This window comes from Pyrus communis, chromosome 8 (assembly GCF_041283825.1).
Source record: "Pyrus communis isolate YQ-2024b chromosome 8, ASM4128382v1, whole genome shotgun sequence".
Classification (NCBI taxonomy): Eukaryota; Viridiplantae; Streptophyta; class Magnoliopsida; order Rosales; family Rosaceae; genus Pyrus; species Pyrus communis.
In genome coordinates this window covers 12544172-12565294 of record NC_142572.1, presented here as the reverse complement: position 1 = coordinate 12565294, position 21123 = coordinate 12544172, and the positions used below count along the sequence as shown (strand labels likewise).

Sequence of the window (21123 nt, the reverse complement as noted above, 5' to 3'; positions counted from 1 at the left end):
GGAATCTGGCTTAATGGATTGCAAACCTGCTCGCACTCCTCTGGATAGTAAATTACAACTCAATGATCAAGGGGAAGCTCTTCTTGATGTCACTAAGTATCAAAGGTTGGTAGGCAAGCTTATTTACTCATATGCTGTGAGCATCATGAGCCAATTTATGCATGCACCTACATCAATTTATATGCAAATTGTGAAGAGAATTCTTTGCTATCTCAAAGGGTCTATTGGTTGAGGAATTTTAATGCAAAAGAATGACAACGTTGCCATCATGGGTTACACTGATGCTGATTGGGCAGGAAATTGCCTTAATCGTAAGTCAATTACAAGTTTTTGTACCTTTGTAGGTGGGAATCTGGTAACATGGCGAAGCAAAAAACAAAGTGTTGTAGCTCGATCCAGCGCTGAGGCTGAGTATCGAGCTATGACCTTCACTGCATGTGAACTAATTTGCTTGAAAAACCTTCTGTTTGATCTAGGGTTTTCCAGCAATGAACCTATGTCTATGCTTTGTGACAATCAAGCTGCCATGCATATTGCCTCCAACCCTGTCTTCCACGAGAGAACGAAGCATATTGAAGTGGATTGTCACTATGTTCGAGCTCAAGTTCAAGCAAAAGTCATACACACACATTACACTCACAACCATGATCAATTGGCTGATGTGTTTACCAAGTTTTTTCCTATTGTTCAGTTCCTGCGCATTTTGTGCAAGCTTGGCTCCAGGAATCCCTTAGATCCAGCTTGAGGGGGAGTGTTGGAAGATTGGAGGCTATTGGGATTCCCATTGACACAAGTCTAATCCTATAGTCAACTAGGGTTTAGAGTTTTACTCAAAGTGTAATACAAAGCTAGGTTTTGTCCTTTGTCCAATGTGCTTACTTATGTTGTAATTAACCTTGTTATTATAAATAGATTAGGAGTGATTTGTGGAGTGATTTGAGGGTTGAGTGTTGTCCTCTCTAATCCTTTCGTCCATATGTTTGGTGTTGTAACCGGTTTCATTCAAGAAATATACACATCAAAATTCAAGATACATTTACGTGACACTTTAGTGGAATATCCAAGAACGTGTAAAGTGATGGCCAATTGGGTCGCATGTTGGAAAAAGCTATGGAAAAACTGCTATATATTTTATTATAAACTATTAAATAACACATAATAGAATCTCTATAAATGCAAGAAGAACAAGGAATAGAAGAACCTTAAGAGATCGAGGCTAGAATTTGATTCTATGGCCTTAAGACAAGATTGCCCCTCAGTGGTGCCTCAAGGTTTGCGTTGGCAAATGTCTCCCAAGATACAATGATCTTTCTCTTTGCGGAAGTAGCACTCCAATCCACAAAGAACAGTGAACCAAAAATGTTTAAAACTCTCTCTTTATCAGACACTAAACTACTCTAATTTCTAATTGATTTATGGATGCAAAACTATATCTAAAATGCTTGATTTGGTGGTCTATTTATGGGCTTTGACATGCCTCCTTCTCCAAGGTTGTGGTTGCTTCCAAAAGACAAAGGATGCAATCTTTGTTCACCAGTCATATCCCAACCTTGTGGAAAAGCTGGAGGAAACCGTTTCGGTTTCCAAGTGATTCGAACAAAATGAGGCATCTCATAGTTGGTATTAGTGCCCACATGTATCAGTACCTTTTTAACCAATGTGTCTTTCGAATTTTTTGTTTGAATTCAAACAAGAACTGGTCAAACCCATGTCCACTTTGATAACAAGATAAAACTAAAAAAAACTATTGCAGACTGCTAATATATAGCCAATTCAAGACTAACCCATTTTTTCTATTTTAATTTCCATTCACTTGCATATTTAATATTTAAATACTAATAATATTAATATTTAAATTATTAAATTTCTAACAATCCCCACATGAATAAAAATTAATAAAACTTAATGCAAATGAAGATGCAAACACTTAGAGAGAGTTTAATTGGATAAATACCATATGGGGAGAGGTAGCTTTTTGCTTTGAACCTTCCTTAGTGAAATATTATCGGATTTACTAGCTAATCAGTGAACACGATGTCTTGAACTGCTCAGCCGTTGATGTAAACCAAGACAATAATATTCAAACGGTATTCCTCCGAACACATATGATTCTACGGTTGTGTTCATTTTGGCCCTGAACAATTCCTGGTAATCCTGAGTGCTTTAGAGACCTTATAATTCTCATAGAAACGGCCACTTTTCACACTCAAGTAGGTGATATCCCATTAAGAGTATCCTGCACAATACCCCACTTGTTATTTCCAAGTATAGGAAAAATTAAAAGCAAAGCTTATCCTAAACAAGATGCAGATAACACTGTTTCATCATATGAGATGGGTAGGAGATTATCTCTGCAGTGCTCCCACTGAATCATCCACAATTTGGTTGTCCTTATGAACCTAGATCTTGGGATCTCCAGTCTGCTAGGTTGGGTTGCCATTATGGCGATTCTTAAGACATAGGCTTTAAACCCATTCCCCTCGATGATTTATAAATGTGCTCTCTAGTCAAACCTTTAGCAAACGGATCCACTATATTTTCTTTTGACCTTATGTAATCAATGGTAATTATACCACTTGCGAGAAGTTGCCTAACGGTATTATGTCTACGATGTATGTGCGGGGACTTACCGTTATACATATGATTTTGTGCCCTTCCAATCGCTGATTGGCTATCACAATGTATACATATGGTGGGCACCGACTTCAGCCAATTGGGAATATCCTCAAAGAAATTACGAAGCCATTTAGCTTCTTCCCCTACTTTGTTTAAAGCAATGAACTCAGATTCCATAGTGGATCTAGCTATACACGTTTGTTTAGAGGATTTCCATGAAATGGCTCCGCCTCTCAAAGTAAAAACATATCCACTTATGGACTTCGAGTCTTATGTATCAGATATCCAGTTAGCATCACAATAGCCTTCAAGTACTGCTGGATATCTTGTGAAATGCAATCCATAGTTCTGCGTACATTTCAAATAACCAAGAACCCTTGCAATTGCCTTCCAATGATCCTTTCCAGGATTACTCGTGTATCTACTCAATCTGTTAATTGAATATGCAATGTCCACATGTGTACAATTTGTAATGTACATTAAACTACCAATTATTCGTGCATATTCACTTTGAGATATACATTGACCAATATTCTTTGTTAAATGCAAATTGACATCATATGGTGTTTTTGCAGGATTACTTACATAATTACTAAATTTTGTAAGTATTTTCTCAATATAATGTGATTGAGATAAAATTAGTCCTTCAGACGTTCTACAAATCTTGATTCCTAGTATAACATCTGCAACTCCCAAATGTTTCATATCAAACTTACTAGCCAACGTTCTTTTGGTAGATTTAATAATCTCATGATTACTACCAATTATTAGCATATCATCGACATATAAACACACAATGACATATCCCTTTAGTGTGCTTTTAGTGTAAACACATTTGTCATACTCATTTATTTTAAATCCATTTGACAACATTGTAGTATCAAACTTATGGTGCCATTGCTTAGGTGCTTGTTTTAAACCATAAAGTGATTTAACAAGTCTACATACCTTTCTCTCTTGGCCATGCACTATGAAACCTTCAGGTTGTTCCATATAAATTTCCTCGTCCAAATCACCATTTAGAAAAGCAGTCTTGACATCCATTTGATGAATCCCAAGATTATGAATTGCTGCAATAGCAATCAACATACGGATGGATGTTATCCTCGTGTCTGGCGAATATGTATCAAAATAGTCTAAGCCTTCTCTTTGCTTATAACCTTTGGCGACAAGTATTGCCTTGTACTTGTCAATAGATCCATCTGGTTTCATTTTCCTTTTGAAAATCCATTTATAACCTAAAGGTTTGTTTCCAGGAGGAAGATCCACCAATTCCTATGTATGATTTTGCATGATGGATTCAATTTCAGCATTAATAGCCTCTTTCCAAAATGAAGCTTTTGGAGAGGATATAGCTTCCTTATATATTCGAGGCTCATTTTCTAACAAGTAAGAAAGAAAATCAGGTCCAAAAGACGTTGATATCTTAGCCCTCTTACTACATCTTGGTTCTATTTCTTGTAAATGTTCTCAGTCAACAGAATTATCATTACTTTCTTTATGACTACTATTAAAGTCATCATAAGTTCTTTTCAAAGAACTTTGTTCTTGTGCAATTTTCCATGGAAATACGTTTTCAAATAATGTGGCATTCTTTGATTCAATTATTGTATTAACATGTACTTCGGGATTATCCGATTTATGTACAAGAAACCGATATGCACTACTATTTATGGCATAACCAATGAAAACACAATCAATGGTTTTAGGTCCTATTTTAATCTTCTTAGGATCAGGGATAGTTGCCTTAGCTAGACACCCCCAAACTTTGAGAAATTTATAAGAAGGCTTTCTGCGTTTCCATAATTCATAATGTGTCTTATCTAACTTCTTGTGAAGTAATTTATTGAGAATGTGGTTTGCAGAAAGCAATGCTTCTCCCCACAAATTCTGGGCTGCCCCAGAACTTATCAACATAACATTCATCATTTCTTTCAATGTACGATTTTTGTGTTCAGCAACTCAGTTTTGTTGGGGTGAGTAAGGAGCAGTAGTTTGGTGAATAATCCCATGCTGAGTACAAAATTCAAAAAAGGGTGCAACGTATTCACCTCCCTTATCACTTCTTATAACCTTTATCTCTTTGCTAAGTTGATTCTCAACTTCGTTCTTATAATTTGTGAACGTTTCTAAGGCTTCATCTTTGCTTCTTAGCAAATACACATAGCAATACCTTGTGCAATCATTTATGAAAGTAATAAAATATTTCTTGCGTCCTCTAGTTTGCACAAACTTTAGATCACAAATATCACTATGAATTAATTCTAGAGGTTCTGTACTTCTTTCAATAGAGTGAAAATGTGCTTTAGTTGACTTTGTTTCCACACAAGTTTCGCATTTATGACTTATATCAATATGAAACTTAGGTAATAGGTCCATGTTAATTAGCCTACGGATAGTATCATAATTCACATGTCCTAACCTTCCACGCCATATATTTGGTGATTCCACAATATAAGCAGAAGAATTAACTTTATTGATAATTTTGGGTACAACAGTCGTTACATTCATTTTGAAAAGACCATCACTAAGATATCCTTTCCCAACATACATTCCACTATTTCTTAGTACAAATTTATTAGACTAAAAAACTAAACGAAAACCATTTTTGCTTAACAATGGTCCGGAGACTAAGTTCTTTCTGATGTTAGGCACATGAAGCACATCGGTAAGAGTGAGTTCCTTTCCAGAAGTCATCTTTAGAATTACCTTTCCTAGGCCTTCAACCTTGGATGTAGAAGAATTCTCCATGAACAATTGCTCTCTATGAGTAACTTCTTGATAGGTGGTAAACATTTTTCTATCAGAGCAAATATGGCGAGTAGCCCCAGTGTCAACCCACCATTCCTTAGTGTTTCCCACCATGATGACTTTAGATACCACGGCCGCAAGATTTATGTCAGAGATCTCTTTGGACAGCCTCTCTTCCTTGGTTATGTGTACTTCATTACTCTTCTTTTTGGAATTGTCTTGGCCTTTGTGGTTTTGACATTCGTTAGCACGATGTCTTGTCTTGTTGTAAACAAAACACTTGCCTTTGAAATTGTTGACCCTAAAAATTACAAAACCTACGTGGCGCGCAGGCCGAGTAACTAATAAGCTAACTATGTCCTTCGGCTGAATGCGGGGCGTGCCAACTCGTTGGCTGAGCTCGGCCGAGGAGTAAAATTTGTTGATGTTGCGTTGAGCGCGTTGCTGACTTCTTTATCCTGCGACTGCGGCTGAGGAAGGAACAAATCTCGGCCTTTAGATTCTTGAACCTGAAGACAAGGCTGCTAGTTCTACGAAGTTCACAAATCGTTGGCGCCGGATTCGATCACAGTGATTATATTCGTGAGAGTATAAGCACGTCGAATTGACACTAGACTGTACGGACATAAGTATTCAAAAGTGATGTATGTCTTGATGGTAAATATGGTTCGGCCGTCAGAATGCCGAACTCTGAAACTTACTTGTGAGTATCCAATCATAAAATCACTCGGCGCTCAATGTGCCGAATGTCGTAACTCGTAACACCTTACTTCGCCGAGAAGGCTAATAAGATGACCTCTGTCAGTAAGGATTCGGAAACCCTTCTTGATCGAGACTTGGATAGGTAACCAGTCGGTCTTAAAGTAGTGCTGTTTATCCAAACTGAAGGTGCTCCTCGGTCAGCTGATTCTATGGTAACAATGTTGTTTATACAAACTAAAGATGTTCACCGGTTGCCTTCACAATGCTATTTATCCAAACTAAAGATATGTCAGCGGAAAAAGAAAATAAAAAAATCTCAAGTTGTTTGAGAGGTTTGCGCAAGGCAATTGTGTGTTGAATTGGAGGTCTTTGAATTACACCCTCATTTCCCTATTTATAGCAGCAAGAACAAATCCTAACCATACTCGAACTAGGACTCCTTACCCCAATCCATCTTATCTTGGTCAATCCCACTTTTATTAGGATTTTGAATTCAACCTCTTACTAGGCCACATTCACTTCCACTTTTCGGTATCCTTATCTGGCTGAGAATCCTCACTGCATTAGGACTTAACCACTTCATTCATCTGCTTTGCAATAGGGTCCACCTACTTCCTATTCATCTAGAATATTTTTTTTCCAAATAGGGCTTGGCCAACTTTTAGTTAGGTGGCCCATGAACTGGCTGGTTTGTAGAAATCCTCGAACAGAGCTTCTGGGCCGAGAACAATTCCATACTCAGCCCAACCAATAATTTTAGGTCCAAACATTGCCCCCTCGTTTCTGAGGTCGTCGACCGCTAATCCTCGATTGAATCTCGATCTTGAAGAAGCGAAAACGTCATTTGCCTTTAGACTTAATTGTCTCGATAACCACCACCATGCGCATTTATGAAATATGATTGCACGATCTCTGTTTTTCCCCATGTCCTGCCACATGTCAATTCCTTGATTAACATAGCAGCCCTCAATCATGACCCTCGAAAACATGCGCCAGCCGAACTGTCTTTTCCCCATTAATACATTGATTCCGCCGCAGCAAGCAATCGTGCATCCTTGAACCACGGAAACCTCGATCCTATCCTTGGAGAGTGCCAAAATATCCAAACTGATTAGGGATTTTCTCGGTTGATTTCGCCCTAAAATTTGAAAATCTAACGCTTTCAAACGTTTGATCTTCCTTTTGAAATGCTATAAATACCTGAATTTCCTTCATTTGCATTTTACACCTTCAGAAACTCCTCTCACCATTCCTGTTTTTTCACAACCAGAAAATATCAAGCTCACATATCACAAACCCTCTTTAGACCCAAACGAATCTTCGAATCTTCATCGATGGCATCCTTTATCTCAAAGCTCTTTGTAGACATCAAAATTTCGGTGAAATGAATGTTGACCAATAATTAAAATTTCAACGCTCACGTGTCACATAAATTTTACATGTAGCGTGTGACTCAACGAAAAATCGAAATAAATTGGAAAAGTCATCAAATGGGACACGTGTCAATACCTGGCAGAAATGATTTATTTCATCTGATTATTTAAATCCAAAAATCAAGTTTTGGAATTCTATAAATAGGAAGCCAAGGCATTCATTTTGGGGAAGGAGAAGAAGAAAGAAAGAAGGAAATTTACATTACACCAAAACCTTGAAGCCTTGAAACTCTAAAGCTCTCAAGCAAATCTCGAAGGACCAAGAAAGCTATCTTCGTTCTTCGTCAAATCTGAAGAGAAGTGTTCATCATTCATCATCCGTTCATCCTAAGATCAAGCCCCAACGACCCTTTGGATCAACAACCTCAACAAATCCACACATCCAATCGTTCTTCAAGATTAAGCCCAAAAGCCCTTTAAGATCCGCTCATCCATCAACCTTCAAGATCAAGCCCAAAAGCCCTTGAAGAAATCCATATACCCAGTCTTCAAGATCAAGCCCAATGCCCCTTGAAGATCCGTTCATCAACTGTTCATCCCTAGATCAAGCCCCGACGGCCCTTTGGATCAACAGCTCATCCATAAACCTACACCCTACGAAGATAGAATCAGAGGATCAAATTACAAAGAGATTGTAACCCCAAAATCATTAATACAAAATATATTTTGTACACGGTATTCTTGTTTCTTGTTGCAGGAACTTTTCATGTTTACAAATTTGGCACGCCCAGTGGGACCATCTCTACCTCTCATCTCTGTCTCCGTTCAAGATATTCAAGCACAGTCCATGGCTTCAAACAAAGAACAAGTCATGACTATCGGCACTACCTCCATTGAAAAACAGCTGGTTCAGATGAAGGAAATAATTGCAAGGCTGATAAAGACTGCAGAGGAGAAAAACTTGCAAACCGCCGAACTCATCAACCGTCTGGAGGCGCAACATGGTGTCATAGTGAAACCAAGCTCTCTTCCAACTAAGAGGACCGAAGAAGGCTTCAACCCAAATGCCTACGAACTCATGTCAAAGGCTAGGCATGACTTTGCTTCCTCTTCAAATCTTGGAAAGAAGGTTTCAAACACCGTCAACGACAAAGATCGCGACCTCACCGAGACTCAAAAGAAGTTGAAGAAGCATGATTATGGAGTTGACAACAACAAAGCTGGACTTGGCTTCACACCAAATGCACCCGTGAAGATTTCAAGCAAAGTGAAGAAAGCTAGCGCTCAACATATCAGCGTGAACATTGAACAAGACCAAGAAAAGCCTAAACCCTCCCCTCGGACGTCGGTCTTCGATAGGATGAGCCATTCAAGCTCCAGAACTTCAGTGCTTAATCGCATTGGTGGTCAAGACCGAACCTCTGTCTTTAAGAGGCTTAACGCGCCGACATCCCAAAGCTCTGTTTTTGAAAGGTTGTTAAAGCCTAAGAAACAAAGCAACACAACTATCTCTCCTCTGCGACGATCAGCTTCAGAAAGATTTGAAGATAATGGTAAGCCTTTTGGAAAGAGGAAGACAACACCAAAGGAAGAAAAGCTCGATGAGTTAGGAGAAAAAGACGACGCTCGAAGCTTGATTCCTTCAAGGATGAAGCGCCAAGCAATCCTAGAGGTCGACACAAAAGGACCACTGAAGGTAAGGAGGCGCATCATCGTCCACACTGGCAAATCTTCATGCCAACAAACTCAAGAGAACGGCACTGAAGAGGAGATCCAAGATGTTTTCTACATCACGATTCAAGAAGGTAAAGAAGACGAAAGCCCGAGGAAATACTCAGAGTCCCTACTCTCCGACGCTGATCTGAGCGGTAGTACAACCATGCAAGTCATGACCACTGGAGCAACTTCAATCGAGGAGCAACTAGCTCGGATGAATGAAGCAATCGTAAAGCTCACACGGACTGTGGAAGAAAAGGACTTGCAGATTGCCGCACTCGTCAACCAACTAGATGCGCTGCCCGACGTGAAAGTCGACCCAAATGTTGGCCTATTAAAGAAAGAAGTCGACGAAGAAGAGGAGCCACCAGCGGAGAAAGTTGAAGAGAAGCCGAAGCTAGACCAAGCAACGGCATTCATGGGATCTCTCTCTATCCAGCAGCTACAGGAGATGATCGCAAACACTATCAAGACACAGTACGAAGGAAGCTCGCATGACTCCGTATTGTACTCAAAGCCTTACTCCAAGAAGATTGATGCTTTGAAGATGCCAAGGGGTTATCAGCCCCCAAAATTCATGCAGTTCGATGGAAAAGGCAACCCGAAGCAACATGTGGCCCATTTCGTTGAAACTTGCAACAATGCTGGGACAGAGGGAGACTACCTCGTCAAACAGTTCGTGCGTTCGCTGAAAAGTAACGCTTTTGACTGGTACACTGACCTCGAACCTGAGTCTATCAACAGTTGGGACCAGCTAGAAAGGGAATTCCTTAACCGTTTCTACAGCACTCGTCGTACTGTAAGCATGCTAGAGCTGACCAGTACGAAACAGTGGAGAGATGAACCTGTCGTCGACTACATAAATAGATGGCGTTCATTAAGCCTGGATTGCAAAGATCGGCTTTCTGAAACCTCTGCCATTGAGATGTGCGTTCAAGGCATGCAGTGGGGACTACACTACATCCTTCAAGGCATCAAACCACGAACATTTGAGGAGTTAGCCACCCGCGCCCATGATATGGAGTTAAGCATCACCCGTCATGGGAAGAAAGAACAGATCGCCGACTAGAAGAATGACAAAGTTTTGGGGCCAAAGGTAGATAAGGCTACGTGGAAACCCACCAAGGAAGCAATGACGGTCAACACAACTCCAGTCAAAATCCATACACGAAGCAAGGCGATTTAAACCGAAGCTTTTCGTGATCAAGAGATACGTAGACGCACTTTGAAGGAGCTTGAGGAGAAGACTTATCCATTCCCTGACTCTGACGTGGTTGCCATGTTGAAAGACTTGCTTGACAAAAAGGTGATTGACCTACCTGAGTGCAAACGGCTAGAAGATATGAACCGTACTGACAGTCCAAGGTATTGTAAATTCCACCGCTTCATTAGTCATCCGACGGAAAAGTGCTTTGTGCTAAAAGATCTCATCATGAAGTTGGCTCAGAAAGGGATCATCGAGCTAGGTCTTAATGATGTGGTGAAGTCAAACTATACCACCGTCACTTCTGGCTCTTTGAACTCAAAATCTTCACCTCAACCGCTGGGGGCATGCTCCAAAACCATGTTAGTCAAGTCAAGTGAAGTTGAAGGATGGACTTATGTCACTCCAAAGAAAATGCACAAGAAACATAGGTCTCCTCCACAAGTTCACCAATCGGAAAGGGGGCAAAGCAGCTATCGTCAACCTTCAAAGCTACATGAAAGTGTTGAGGATGATGAAGTTATGACACAAAGATCATCCGTTGCCATCACGATGCGCGATTTCTTCCCCAAAGACTTCTTCAATCACTCAGTCAAGACTCCTTGCTATGAAGATTGCAAGGAATGCCTCTCTAAGATCGCTTGACAAATCCAAAACAACAACCAACGCTCTTGGTCTGCATGAGCATAAAAGGCGACAACAAACGCTCCTTGCCTGCATGAGCTGAAACTGCAAACGGCACCAAAAGCTCCTGGTCTGCACGAGCCTAAAAGGTGACAACAAACGCTCCTGGCCCGTAAGAGCATAAACTGTGTACGGCAAAATCATCATCAACACCATCACTCATTTGAACTACGTCATGACTTGATCCCTCCTCAACCAAGGGTACGTAGGCAACTTGAAACTTCAAAACTTCAAGTACCTACACACACTAAAAAAAAAAGAAAAAAAAAAAGAGAGTATTTGAACTACATTATGACTTGATCTTTTCTTTGGAGGGGTACGTAGGCAACTCAAACATTCAATTTTCGAGTCCAGTCATATCAAAATAAAAAAAAAAATTAAAGGTTTCATTAAATGATTGACTAATAAAAGTCAATTTTATTACAGAGGAAGATATTACTTTTTATAAAATAGTTACAGTTTCTTTAAATATATATATATATATATATATAAAGAAGAAAAAAAAAAAAACAAAAACAAAAAAAAAATAATAAAGAAAGGAATTGGGTTGCCCCTTTTTCTCCACCGACAAAAAGAGAGTCAAAAGCCAGGCCTCCCTCCAATTTACAGGCCCAGAAGCCTAGAGACCGGCTAATGCCATAGGCCACGCAAGAGGCCCATTCTGCTTCTTCTTCTTCGTTAATAGGGTCGTGCTGGTGACCCTCAACGACGTCAAATTCGTCAAGGTCGCCATTCACACCGCCGTAAAGCTTCCCGGTCGTCTGCCTGGTCGTGATATTGCTATGCGACAACCCCATCAACACTACTTGAGAAATCACCAATCCTTCGCTGATATCCAAAGCTCATTGATCTCTGGTATAAGGTCAGACACCCAAATGGATAGTGGTAACCCACACCCAGGTCCAGTTCTCGCCAAGCCCGCCAAATGCCACGGGCCGGCCCAATGTCATCATCATCATCACTTGCGAGACCCGTACCTCCTCCTGTTGATTCGCCGCGCCTTCTTCATGGTCTCCTCGGCAAGCTTACTTCTGCATATTCTGACTGCCGTCTCTGTTCGCCATGGTTTTCCTGTGCAGGAGGAGTTGGGTGTCTTGAGAAGTTCTCCTCGATCTCATCCTAAGTCGCCGTCTCATCCCCCGACCCTGCGCCGACGTCATACAGCAGCGTTCCTCCCCCCATGGAAGATTTCCAGCTGGCCAAGCAGAAGGCGCAAGAGATCGCGGCTCGGTTGTTGAACGGCGGAGATGCTAAGCGCTCTAGGGTTGACAATGGTGGCTCCGATTCTATTGACAAGGGCTTTAGCTCTGGTCCGCCAGATTTAAAGCCTCACTTCTCAAACCCAGCTCCTTCTTCAATCCCGGTATCTTACGGTGGTTTCCAGGGATCGAGCAAAAAAGATTGAGGTTCCCAATGGCAGGGTTGGTGTCATGATTGGTAAAGGTGGGGAGACTATCAAGTATCTACAGACTCAGTCGGGAGCCAAGATTCAAGTTACCCGAGATTCTGATGCGGACCTCAATTTTCGGACTAAGATGGTGGAGCTCATGGGTACTCCGGAGCAGATCGCAAAGGCTGAGCACTTGATCAATGAAGTTCTTGCTGAGGCTGAATCAGGAGGTCCTGCCATAGTTTCTAGAAGGTTAACAGTGCAAGCTAGGACTGGAGCTCGTATCCAGGTTATTCCCTTGCATCTGCCACCTGGTGACACATCAACAGAAAGGACGCTACAGATTGACGGGACTACTGAACAAATTGAAGCTGCAAAACAGTTGGTAGCTGAAGTTATTAGTAAAAAACCGTGTTAGAAATCCAGCAATGTCTGGAGGATACTCTCAGCAAGGTTATCAAGCACGGCCTCCCTCAGGATGGGCTCCTTCTGGCCCCCTAATGCAACCACCTAGTTATGGCTGTATGGGCAGTCTGGATCGTATTCTGGCCCTCCACAGCAGTATAATGCATCCTAGCCTTCTTACCTTGGCTATCCTCATCAAGCTTCCTCTTCATGCCCGTCGAATAGTTATTTGCAAGCACGTGCAAACTTCTATTCTCGTACTTAAGCTGCTTGATCTCTTGCTTAAGACTTTCCACCTCCGTCATCAATGATTCCACTTGACGGGATCGAGCAAGTAGGCGTTGGCCCATGTTGGACACAGAGCCTGCACACTGAACACTGAGAGCGAGGGACTCTTGAACGGCCAACTCATCGGACCGTCCTGAAAGCAGCCTACTATCCTTCGGAGTGAGGAGGTTCCTAGCTACTATCGTAGCTGTTGTTGCGTCCTTCATCACAGAATCTTCACCTGTCAAAGGGCCATTAGAAGATAAGAAAGAAGGGCACCATACATTTACCTGACGCGGCGCACTCGGATCACTGCTGAGACTCAAATCTAAGCAAATGTTAGACGGGTTAGCCATTGTCAAAGGGTTAAAAGAGAAAGGTGGATGGAGTAAAATCAGAAAGGGCCGAAGACGATTTTCACAAACAGGCGATCTTCAAAGTGTGCATGTTGGAGGTGATCGATACCTCTATAAAAAGCCAAGGCGACACGACCACCGATTCAAAAAACCAGATGTTCCTGCGTGAAGTTCGGCGACGCTTTCGCGGCTTTTCAGATAACGCGTTCAACTTTGTCAAAAAATCTCTGACAAAGTTGAAAACACGTGAAGGTTATCATCCCAACTACGCGCATTTGCCAACAAGCGTGGTGACAGAGCCGCACCCGTGACTACTTTTTCGAAGAGGCGCTCGCTCAGAAATCGAAGAGACACTTGTTCAAAAATCGAAGAGACGTTTGTCGACAAGGGTAAAAGAACAGTACCACCACTGGTTATTAGGAAATCCCTATATATGTCGACCTTCATCTTTTATGGCAAGGCAGACCTGAAGAAAATGCCCAACTCTTCCTCACCTCTGAGGGCGCACTCCCAGCAAAGCCTTTCGAAATACTCAATTTTTTCTTCTTCCCCAAAGATGATACCAGATGCCTGGAGTACAGATGAGCCAGGAGGAAACGGTAGATCGAAGCATGTGGAGACAAGCACAACAAATATATGTGCTGATTCATTCGCTGCTTCTTTGAAAGCAAAGGTATCTCATATCATGTTTTTTCCCTGTCTTTTCCTTTGTCCTTGTTCTTACTCGCATGGCAAAGTGAAAGAAGCAATCAGCCGGCACTTGGAGTCAGTCTTCCGATCTGGAGCCGACTGCCTGGAAGCTATTCCCTGGTTGCTTACCTAGCGTTGCTCTCGAGTAGTCATCTTCAACGGTTGATACACTTCCAGAGAAGGGACCACTTCTGCAAAGGGGAGCAAGTAAGGCAAGTGAAAATGATACATTGAAGCATGTGGAGACAAGCAACAACTGCATATGCTGAGCTATCCTCTAACCCTCTTCAATACGAATTGGAGAGATTGAACAAAGAAACAGATAAAAGGAGTAAGCTCAGACCTTCGGGGGAGACCAAAAGAATCCTGCTGCCCAGTTCAAGAGTAGCTCAAAGGAAAATCAACGATTGGAGGAAACCAGAAAATCTTCCAGTCGAACTCAAGATCAAGCCTCGATGGCCCTTGAAGAAATCTCCAGCCTCGATGTCTACAAATGCCCTTGAAGTGGGGGCATTTGTAGACATCAAAATTTCGGTGAAATGAATGTTGACCAATAATTAAAATTTCAACGCTCACGTGTCACATAAATTTTACATGTAGCGTGTGACTCAACGAAAAATCGAAATAAATTGGAAAAGTCATCAAATGGGACACGTGTCAATACCTGGCAGAAATGATTTATTTCATCTGATTATTTAAATCCAAAAATCAAGTTTTGGAATTCTATAAATAGGAAGCCAAGGCATTCATTTTGGGGAAGGAGAAGAAGAAAGAAAGAAGTAAATTTACATTACACCAAAACCTTGAAGCCTTGAAACTCTAAAGCTCTCAAGCAAATCTCGAAGGACCAAGAAAGCTATCTTCGTTCTTCGTCAAATCTGAAGAGAAGTGTTCATCATTCATCATCCGTTCATCCTAAGATCAAGCCCCAACGGCCCTTTGGATCAACAACCTCAACAAATCCACACATCCAATCGTTCTTCAAGATTAAGCCTAAAAGCCCTTGAAGATCCGCTCATCCATCAACCTTCAAGATCAAGCCCAAAAGCCCTTGAAGAAATCCATACACCCAGTCTTCAAGATCAAGCCCAACGCCCCTTGAAGATCCGTTCATCAACTGTTCATCCCTAGATCAAGCCCCGACGACCCTTTGGATCAACAGCTCATCCACAAACCTACACCCTACGAAGATAGAATCAGAGGATCAAATTACAAAGAGATTGTAACCCCAAAATCATTAATACAAAATATATTTTGTACACGGTATTCTTGTTTCTTGTTGCAGGAATTTTTCGTGTTTACACTCTTTGACGAGTGCAACAAATGTAAGGATTTCATTGACCAGAGCGCCATCAAAACATTGCGCTTCGAGAGTGACTTAAACACCACTCATCAAATCCTGGGGCCACTTTTTAAAGATGTAGTGCCATCATTCGTCACCAACCTTCTCAAAGAACAGTGCCTGACACCCTTGGTGCAAGGGTTTGATTGGTCAAAGTGGTGCTTGGCAAGGCCCTAAGGAGCTTGGCCCTCGACCATTGTGAAGGAAAAATTTTGTCCTAGCTAAGAACATGTAAGAACATTTGAATACATATGCATACTAATAACACTTTAAAGTAGGCATGCATTCAAAAACAATTCATAAAACCCATGACTTTCAAAGCCTAGTATATGGTGAACCATAAGACTTTTTAACAATATTAAAGAGAATAAGAATTTAGAGATTCTTTACCCTTGAAGCTCATCCTTGATTGCACAAGGGATTCACCCAAGTGGAGGGCCTTCAAGTCTCCTCCTTGGATCTTCCTTGTGATTTCCTCCCTTTTAGTGCTCCTTTTCTTCTTTGAGGATTTAAGGATTTGTTCTCCAAAACACCAAAGGTTTGGTGTCTCTAAGTCTCCACACCAAAGATGTAGTGTGAAGATGAAATGGATGACTTAGGGAAGAATAGATTGCTAGATGTTCCTCCCCTAAGTGGCCGGCCTCTATGTAGAAAATGAGAGAATATGTTTCACCCAAATTCAATTAGAAAACCCTTAATGTGAAACAAAGCTATAATGTTGATTTTATACTTCATTTCATGTGAGTGGCAAACTTGTAATTAATACAAGTTTGCTACCCCTCACCCTTATGGCCGGCCATATGTTGTTATTGGGCTTAATTGCCCATTTTGTTTTAGTTGTCATACAACTTAAACATAATGGGCCTTGTGGACCAAAACGTTTTTGTGCCCCGAAGCCCAAAACTAACTTAAACACCCAATACGAACGTTTCGTATAATTAATTAACTATTTAATTAATCTTGACCATTCTTCAATTAAACCATTTAATTGCTTATCCATTTCATATAATTTCTTCACTTATATCCTTACTCGGTGTACGATCCATTAGGTTTCAATTAGCGAGGTAGTGGGCGATGTTACTCTTAACGATCGATTGTGAATTGAAACCACATTTCAATTCTCCCTTAAAATTAGTGTTTGCTAATCTTTAGGGCTTCCACAAACCATGGGTGACGCCTAGCAGCATGTCATGGTTACCCAGGCTAAGTTGAAGTGGTTGGAGAACCTATCCAGTTACAACTACAATGCAATACGGTCCTTCTCTAATACAATACTCTTAATCACATTGTTTAAGTGATAGTTTGTTTCATGTCTAGTATCCAATGTGATACTTCTCTATATGATTCAATTGAATAAGATTTGGAACAAGCTTCCTTAGTCATATTCATATGCTTTGGCCAAAGACTCTCGAATCATATCTTAGAGTATTCTCCTTCCACCATGGAAGGTTAGAGATCCCTTGTTGTGCATTCATATGCCTACATGACTAGATAGCTTGACCCCAACAATGCCGTGGACACTCCAATGGAATGCCGTTGACATAATCAAAGATCAAGGACCTAACCATTAGACATCAATGATGCCTCAGGTCAAATGACTACTTTGCATATTGCAACTATCGAGTTCTCACATGACATGTATGTTCGAACTCTCGTTTGATCGTTGTTCAGTGTACTCGATTACTCTTTCGAGCACCTATGTGTTTGCCTTAGTGTCCAACACCAAATGACTTGAGACTAGTTCATACTCACGCTTGAGTCGACATAACACATACTAACCTTAGCGGATTGTCAATGCCCAATTGGCAATCCTATGGCTAGGAACGTTTTAGGAATGAACATAAGAGAAAGGTCTCGTTAATTTAACTAACTTAAATCACTTGTCTCTTAGATCAAATACATTCCTTGGATTCCCTTATTGCTTAAACATAAGATACTATAAATAGTGATTAACAATAAGCTTTGCCCTCTATTAAACATATAAAAGTTTAACACAATAAGTATTCCAAAAAGCTATTACATCAAATGAGTGGCTTTGTGGGCATACTTCCAACAATCTCCCACTTGCACTCAAAGCCATCTTCCCATGTATCTAATACCCATCTTTTCCATATGACGGGCAAGCTGGATTTGAGACATTGGCTTTGTCAGTGGATCTGCTACGTTATCGGCTGAAGCAACTTTGAGGATGTTGATTTTCCCCTTGGCAGCATATCTTCTAATGATATTAAAGCGCCTGTCAAAATGCTTGTTCTTTTGATGTGCCCTAGGTTCCTTGGCTTGAGCTATCGCCCCACTATTATCACAGTACAAAGTTACTGGTGATGTAATGGTTGGAACCACTCCAAGTTCAGTAATGAACTTTTTCATCCAGAACGCTTCTTTGCCGGCTTCAGCTGCAGCGACATATTCAGCCTCTGTCGTGGAATCGGCAATTACACTTTGTTTCTTGCTTTTCCAGCTAACAGCCCCACCATTCAGAGTGAATACATATCCGGAGTTGGAACTTCTATCATCGACGTCAGATTGGAAATCTGCGTCTGTATAGCCTTCCACTCGCAACTTTGTCGCTCCTCCATAAACGAGGAACATGTCCTTAGTTCTTCTTAAGTACTTAAGGACCGTCTTGACAGCTGCCCAGTGTTCTGATCCTGGGTTAGATTGATATCAACTAGTAATGCTCACAGCATATGCGATATCAAGCCTTGTGCATATCATGGCATACATAAGACTTCCTATGGCGGAAGCATAAGGAATCATATTCATATGCCGTATCTCTTCAGGAGTCTTAGGTCCCATGGACTTAGAAAGATGAATTCCATGTCCTACAGGAAGAATACCTTTCTTAGATTGCTCCATCTGGAACCTACTTAGCACCTTATCAATGTACATAGATTGGGATAATCCAATTAATTTTCTGGATCTATCACGATAGAGCTTTATCCCAAGTACATAAGATGTATCTCCTAAATCTTTCATGTGGAAGGTTTTGGACAACCACACTTTTACAGAAGAAAGTACTGCAGTGTCATTCCCGAATAGTAATATGTCATCTACATATAACACTAGGAATACAACTGCTTCCCCAACGACTTTTTGATAAACACAATTGTCATCTTCGTTTTGAGTAAAACCAAATGATTTGATTTCAGTATCAAAACTAATGTTCCAGCTCCTGGAGGCTTGCTTAAGTCCATAAATGGACCTCTGAAGCTTGTATACCTTAGTCTTTTCAGACTTGGACACGAAACCTTCGGGTTGAGCCATATAAAGCTCTTCCTCTAGGTAGTCGTTTAGAAAGGCTGTCTTCACGTCCATTTGCCAGATTTCATAATCATGGTACGCAACTATAGCAAGCAAAATCCGAATGGACTTAATCATGGCTACAGGAGAGAAAGTTTCTTCATAGTCAATCCCTTCTCGTTGCCTGTAACCTTTGGCTACTAGTCTAGCCTTATAAGTCTCCACGTTCCCATCAACGCCTATCTTCCTCTTGAATACCCATTTATTTCCAACAGGTACTATACCTTCTGGAGGGTCTACAAGAGTCCAGACCTGATTTTGATACATGGAATCCATCTCGGATTTCATGGCCTCATGCCATCTCTTTGAATCAATGTCGGACATTGCTTCAGTGTAGTCCCTAGGGTCCTCCTTTGTGTCATTGTCACCTAGAAGGTGCAATTCCGCAAATTCATTGTTTAAGCCATACCTCTTAGGTGGCTTACTAACCTGTTCAGATCTACGTGGAGCTAGGGGTTCAGGAACAGGGTTGTCAACATGTCGTGTGCTTGTTTGTGGTTCATCATTAATCTTATTAATTTCCATCGTTTTACTTATAGTTCCTTTGAGAACAAATTGTTCCTCAAGAAACATAGCAGTTCTGGCGACAAAGACTTTCTGGTCGTCAGGATGGTAGAACTCATATCCCATAGTTTCTCTAGGATATCCCACAAAATAGCACCTTACTGATCTCGCTTCAAGCTTAGTAGCTTCAAGCTTCTTGACATATGCTTCACAACCCCAAATCTTAATGTGATTAAGACTTGGCTTTCTTCCATGCCATATCTCATAGGGCGTTTGTGAAACTGATTTGGAAGGTACTCTATTAAGCAAGTAAGCTGCTGTATATACAGCGTATCCCCAGAATGTTACTGGCAGATCAGCGGAACTCATCATAGAACGAACCATGTTCATCAAGGTTCGATTTCTCCTTTCAGAAACTCCATTAAGTTGTGGAGTTCCCGGTGGAGTCCACTGTGATATTATTCCACACTCTTTGAGATAATCTAGGAATTCATTACTCAGATATTCACCCCCTCGATCTGATCTTAGGATTTTTATCTGTTTCCCAGTTTGCTTCTCAACTTCATTCTTGAATTCTTTGAACCTTTCAAAGGATTCTGACTTGTACTTCATAAGATACACATAGCCAAACCGAGAGTGATCGTCGGTGAATGTGATATAGTAGGAGAAACCTCCTCTCGACGTAGTAGACATAGGTCCACATACGTCAGTGTGGATTAACCCTAGAATTTCAGTGGCACGCTCTCATTTCCCAGTGAATGGAGATTTGGTCATCTTCCCTTTCAAACAGCATTCACAAGTACCCATCTGGTCATTACTTAATGGGCGGACATATCCGTCTTTCGACATCTTGCGAATCTTTTCAAGGTTCACATGTCCAAGTTTAAGATGCCACATCCTTTCTTGGTTAACTTCTTCTCTAGCCCTTTTGGGTTTTGAGGTATTCCCGCTTTCAATACAGTGCATCCCACTATTCGTCTCTAGGTGAAAAAGTCCCTCTATCATATTACCATGAGAGATAATACGACCGTTCAAGTATAAAGTGCAACTCATTTTGTCAAACAATATTGAGTGCCCATCTCGTAAAAGCTTAGAGATAGAAATCAAATTCTTTATACATGAAGGAAAATATAAACAATTTTTAAGTTCCAGGACTTCCCCAGAGGGTAGGTTAAGCATGTAGGTGCCTATTGCTTTTGCAGAGATTTTAGCGCCGTTCCCAACTCGCACAACCATCTCCCCATTGCGCAGTGTCTTGCTCCCTGCTAGTCCCTGTATCGTATTACAGATATGTTGACTAGCACCTGAATCAAATATCCAGGAATTAGAGCTCACTGTAAAAGCACTCTCTATGACAGAAATAGTCTCTTCAAAAGTTCGTGTCATAAGGCTCGCAATGTGCACCCTGTATTTCTTCTTCCAACGTCCATCCTTTCCACAATGAAAGCATGTTCCTTTGGATTTTCTTGCCTTCTTCTTATTTAACCTTTTCCTTGTGTTTTCATTCTCACTCCCACTGTCCCTTTTGAAACCTTTTTCAAATTTACAGCACATGTCAATCATCTCGTTAAAAGTATGATCGAATCTATTCACTTTATAGTTTACAATAAACTTAGTGAAATCATCCGAGAGAGATGCAAGGAAAAAATCTTGGGCCATTTTCCCATCGATGGAAGTTCCTAAACTTTCAAGATCTTGAAAGATCCTTTCCATCTTTTGTCCATGTTTATGGACCGATGCCCCTTTTGCCATTTTGGCATTTAATAGACTACAAACATTTGAGAATCGTACTTTACTAGTCTCAATGTCATGCATCTTAT

At 40.9% G+C, this 21123-nt stretch overlaps 1 pseudogene; it reads left to right on the top strand.

The window, feature by feature from the left end:
- The first annotated feature begins 11989 nt into the window (after nt 1–11989).
- LOC137717056 (uncharacterized) lies at nt 11990–13003 on the top strand (annotated as a pseudogene).
- The last annotated feature ends 8120 nt before the right edge of the window (nt 13004–21123 follow it).